The sequence below is a fragment of the Cynara cardunculus genome (assembly GCF_001531365.2).
Source record: "Cynara cardunculus var. scolymus isolate 2C chromosome LG 14, CcrdV1, whole genome shotgun sequence".
NCBI lineage: Eukaryota > Viridiplantae > Streptophyta > Magnoliopsida > Asterales > Asteraceae > Cynara > Cynara cardunculus.
The window spans coordinates 14,428,998-14,434,937 of NC_037541.1; the positions used below are offsets into that span (position 1 = coordinate 14,428,998).

Consider the following 5,940-nt stretch of genomic DNA (forward strand, 5'->3'; position numbering starts at 1 on the left):
ACCACGAAAGAGCAGTTGTGGCCGGCGCTAAATGACCGACTCTGGTGCTGCCGGATCTTCCAAAGGCTAGAAATTAGATGGAGTTCATCACACCTCTCTCTCCTTTTTGAACCGAAGCTGATGCAGTCCTTCCCCTTTCTCCCTTAAATTTTCTTTTTTCCCTTTCTTTTCTTTTCCTTTTCTCGAGTAGAAAGGCTCCCCTTTTCCAGGTGCAGTCCTCCATCCTAATATACAAGATCAACCTCCTTATCAAAATAGAACCAGGAGGTAAGGACTCATAGTCAAAGAGGGGAAATCTTCCCAAGTCAGGCAAGTCCAAAGGTTGAGATCCAAATATAGAGGGTAATACCCCTCTCCTTTTCAGTAAAACCCTTTTTAATAAGTCTTTCAAATCCAGAGCTTATAAAAATGCATTCTCCTTTTCTTTCTTCTTTTCTATTTTTGTTTTCCTTTTTCTTAGAAGGACCTAATAATAAAAGAGGGTCTAAACTCCTAACATGAAAGTATATTTATATAGATATCGAGGGGAAAGAAATACTAACGAGACAGGGGTAAAAGAAAAAAAAAACCTCAGGTGTTACAATCCTCCTCACCTTGGATTAAATTTCGCCCTCGAAATTTTCTTTCATGCGAAGAGGTGAGGGTAATGCCTCTTCAAATTCTCCTCCGCTTCCCAAGTTACGTTTGATCCTCGGTGATGCTTCCATTGTACYTTAACCATGACAATCTCTTTGTGCCTCAACATTTTGGTCTTTCTTTCTAAGATGGCTTCTGGTTCTTCAACGCACCGGTTGTTCTCATCCACACGAATTTTCGAATGTGGAATAACACTTTCCTCTCCCGCTAAGCACTTTCGAAGATAACATACATGAAATGTGTTATGGATTCCGGCCATTTCTAGAGGTAGTTTTAATTTGTAAGCTTGAAGTCCCACCCTAGCCAAGACTTTAAACGGTCCCAGAAAACGGGGCTTAGCTTCCCACGTTTTCCAAAACGGATAATACCCTTCCAAGGAGATACTTTTAGCATAATGCGGTCGTCCACTTGGCATTCTATAGGTCGGCTCCTTTTATCTGCATAACTCTTTTGTTGATTCTGAGTCGCCTTTAAGCGCTCCCGAATACACTTCACCCTTTTCGGCCGTTTCCTGCACGATTTCGGGACCGGCGAATTGTCTCTCGCCCACTTCAAGCCAACATACCGGAAATAATTCTAAGGTGTCGTACGAGTTAAAATAGAAATGTAATTGTACATACACCTAGAAATCATGCATTATGAGATAAACACAAAAGAATATATTGGACTAGCTTAGGCAATTCAAGACTATTTGTAACCACCAGGCTTAATGCTAGAACATCTGCACCTAGAGGCTCACCACATCAAATGGTCGATAAAACTACTAAACCATGTTTCAAACTCTTCAAATTAGATTAACAAGAATCAAGTTAAACATCATTGTTACCAAAATTCATTGATCACCAAGTTCATTGTACTCACTTTTGCCTTCAGTCTCTAATCTGCTCATGACTAGAAAAACATGCTAATGTACCAAGCACGCATAAAAACTAGCTACCTACTTCAAAGATGATCTTGTTTGGTGCAGTATGTGTCATACTACCTCACCATCATAAGCCCTACGGCATCAAGATAACTTATACTTGGTCCATCTGCATATACTGTCAAGCCCCATTTCCTTCTCCTCTAACTCATCAGTATCAGCACCAGGGTTTTCATTAAGCCACTCGATTGTCTCCTTCGTTTCATATTCTATCTCTTCCAAGTCTTTAACACTAAGCCCCATATCTATAATTAGACTCAACTGGATCTTGTATCGGTTTAAGTTGACTCTCAACCAATACGCATAGTCATTTAAAGCTTTATGGGCCATCGCCTTCTTATGTGTGCTTCATCCTCTTGCTTATATCGTTCAGCATCTTTAATCATCTTGGCATTCTCCGCTTTTAACAGGCCACTGCCGCCGGTTATCTTGATTGCTTTGTTCCTGCCAGTAGTTAATTCCCTAGCTGAGACATGCAGGATCCCATTGTCATCTATTTCATAGCGTATCTTGATCTCAACTCCCCCCCTGGGAGCAGAAGGAAGACCAGAGAGACTAAGTTATCCCAAAAAAAAATAGTTCTCTGAACTTCTGAGTCTCTCTCCTTGATAGACCATGACAAGCCCAGTAGTTCGATCGTCATATGTTGTATATAACGTATCTTCCTTCTTGGTTGGTATGGGTGTATTTTTCGGAATTAACACAGCCGTAACATCTCCTTTACAACTTACACCAAGTGACAGGGGTGTAACATCAATTAGCTTCAGACCCCGCACGACTTCATCACCCAGGTCACTCAAGTTTGCAGCTAGATATCCAGCACCATAGGCAACAGCCTCATCAGGAAAGATTTTGGGAATCCGAGTCGATCCACCAACAAGAACTACTTCATCAATGTTCTTCTTGTCCATAATTGCATCCTTCAAACAAGTTTTCACAATCTTTATGCACTTCTTGAACAAGTCCAAGTTAACCTCTTCAAACTTGGCGCGAGTAATTTTGTAGAAAATATAACACCATTAAACAGGCGATCAATATCGATTGTAGTCAGAATAGCTGTTGAAATAATCCTCTTTGCCCTCTCACAATGAACCCTCAACCTGGCCAAAGCTTTACGGTTACCACTAAGATCTTCTTTGTGCTTTCTCTTGAATTCTTGGACATAAAGATTAACCATTCGGTTATCAAAATTCTCGCTTCCTAGGTGTGTGTCACCACCTTCATCAATGGTGAGAAGGGAGGCATCAAAGGTGCCACCACCCCGTTCAAACACTAGTACATTCATCTTGTCATCTGTGTTAGCCCTCTCGTCGAGAACATGAGCTATAGCAGCTGTTGTAGGTTCGTTAATCATGTGCAGAACTTCAAGTCCAGCAATCTTGGCAGCATCCTTTGTTGATTGTCGTTGAGAATCATTGAAATAAGCTGGAACAGTAATCACCGCCTTTCCAACAGTCAAACCAAGAAATGTCTGAGCAACCCCTTTCATTTTCATCAAAAACATGGAAGATATCTCTTCAGCAGAAAATCCTTCTTTTCATCCTTGTATTTTACTACAATCTTTGGCTTGTTGCCACTTCCAGCCACCACTTCAAAAGGCCACAACTTAATGTCTTCCTGAACAACTTCATCACTTACTTTTCTTCCAATCAATTTAGTGGCGGTTAAGTCATGGTCGTACAAAGGTTGAACCATTGATGCATATGCATCTCATCAAGTTCCGTTACCGGCCTACTTCGCTGGTGTATCAAGCCGAAGCTTCTATCCTTTTTGTTATATAAGTCAGGTTCAATTTAAGTAGATTATTGAACAAGGTGAACCACAAATGCTAATTCCTCACATTTGCATTTCCTTTGGTTAGTGTCGACTGTAGTTTGAGGCTACTGCAAATCTTAAATTGCCACCTCTTAATTTCAGGTAACTAAAGAAGCCCAGTATATTCTACCATTGTGCTTTACCTTTGTTCCTATAGAGTGGCACCACCACACTAAGCCTCTATTATTTAGGCATCTGGATAATCCCGAGTGCGATGTTGAAGAACCCAGGCAATCACTGCATCCCCATCCGGCAAAGGGACTCGGATCAGCTTTTTAGAGCATTAAATTTTCCGCTTGGTTCTCTACCAACTAATCCATCCCGATAATGACATCGAATCCACCTATAGTCATGGGTATGAAATCTACCCGAAATTCCTTCCCTTCAACTCCCAATATGCAACTTTTAACAATCTCACGTACCAGAACCTGACTACCATTTGCTATCTCTATGATCAATGCATTCATAAGTCTTTGCAATAATAGTAAGTTCGAGCACGCTTATGTAACAACATACTCGAAATAGCATTAGCTAAGTGAAATTTCGAATAGGTTATACATAAGGGTCCACAATCTCGTCGTCGCAGTTCATGAATCATGAATTTCCGTTGACTCTAAGGCTCTCCTATGTTAGGGTTCCTACCCATTACTCACAAATTAATGTTCACAATCCCAGCTTAAGTCTAGGCGCCTTAGCTCCTTACCTAGTTCGCTTAAGCTATCGCTCTGATACCAACTTGTAACACCATAGAAAAATAAAAGGTATATTGGACCGAAAAATACAACGAGAACCAGAACTTGGTATAAAAAAAATTTCACCCAATAAAAGGGGTACTAAAATAGCGTTTACAAATCAGCTACTGAGAAGATAATTAACAACCTACTAATCTATATTTTCTCCAACCAGATTAAAGACGGGTGTTTCTATCAATCTCCAAAAATATCGTATCATCCAAACACAACGCTCAAAAGTAACAAAGGTATTTAACTACAAAAGAGCCTTTCACGAACCAAAACTCCTCTCAACCCTTTAGAGCCCCGCCGCTAAAAGAACCTGACAACACGCCATTTCAAAAGAGAGTGTTAGGCTTACGCCTAGTGAGTCCAATCAATAACATAAAGGTAACTATAAGACCTTTATGTGAATGTATATATATATATATATATATGAATATTTATAGATGGGTGACGAAAATTTTTAAACGATATAAGAAAAGCAGTTAAACCAAAATATCTCATGAATGAGTCAAAACATCTGAAGATGACGGGGGAGGCCCGATTTACCGTTGATTATGACAGACACAAAGTAAGTCATAGATCAACGTTATAGAGCATCACTTACCKGTATAAAACCATCGACATCAACCTAAACCAGTCATGTAGTCGRTCDTGATCWTAAGCTCTTTACCTCGGTAATTACACAATAATCACAATGCCTATTACCGAGTGAAAGTTAGAGGATGATTTGGTGATTACATAATAATCGCAATGYCTATCACCAACTTACACCATCATTCCCATGAATAAAATAAAACGACATTCATGCCTACAAACTCAATACCTTCCGGTGCTAAATTTGAATACGGCACCGAAATCATATTAGCACCTATTTATCACAAGATAGATGCACGTGCCCATTCTCGAACGAAAGAAAATGTCCATATTGACAATAAAGAGCCTCAACCTAAGAACATGAGGATTTTAGAGTTTAGTGGCCAACAACACTTTGAAAGTAGCATCCTACCATTTGATCAACGTCCTTTGTCCAAACCCGACCTTTCTTTAATAATGAGATTGCCCAAGTTTACCCCTTTGACCCAAACTATCCATTTCACCCAAGTGAGTATGTGCAGCAAATAAGGCATAGGATAAGGAAAGGTATTTCATTTCAATAATATATAGGTTTATATATATATATATATATATATATAAGGATAGATGAACTCACTTAGTGGGATTTAAGATAAATCCCCCAACATCTAGGCTGTCGATAGAAGTTGCTGTTTGGGAGCAGTGCACGAAGAAAACAACACACAGCCTGCTGTTCGTTGCTGTTGCTTGCTGCTCGGCGAAGAGGCGACGAATCCACACAGCACGGCTGCTGTTTTGGTAGCTGCACACGAAGAAAACAGCACACAGACGGCTGCTGTTTTGGAGGCTGTACACGAAGAAAACAGCTCACAGTCAGCTGCTGTTTGCTGTTGTTTGCTGCTCGGCGAAGAGGCGACGAATCCACATAGCACGGCTGTTGTTTTGGCGAAAGAGGGACGAAAAGTAGTGGCTTTCGGCCACTGTTTGTTGCTGCTGTTTTGGGCGAAAGGGGATGCAGAAAACACAGTAACAACTGCTGTTTGGTCGAGAAACGTAGGTGAAGAAAAAGCGCGCAGTCTGCTGTTTTCTGCTTGGCGAAACAGTCCAAGCAAGGCAGTCCGGTACTCTGCTGTTTGGTCGGGAACGGGCAGAAAATGCAGCAAGAGCTGCTGTCTCGGTGAAGCAGTGAAGGGCAGCACGGTGCTGCTGTTTTGGTCGGAAACACGCAGAAAAAAAAAACGCAGCTAGAGCTGCTGT

The 5,940-nt window shown here is 40.9% G+C and overlaps 1 pseudogene; it reads right to left on the reverse strand.

Moving 5' to 3' along the window:
- Positions 1-1,642: 1,642 nt before the first annotated feature.
- The window catches only part of LOC112526460, an 8,008-nt pseudogene continuing 3,710 nt past the window's right edge, over positions 1,643-5,940 (reverse strand).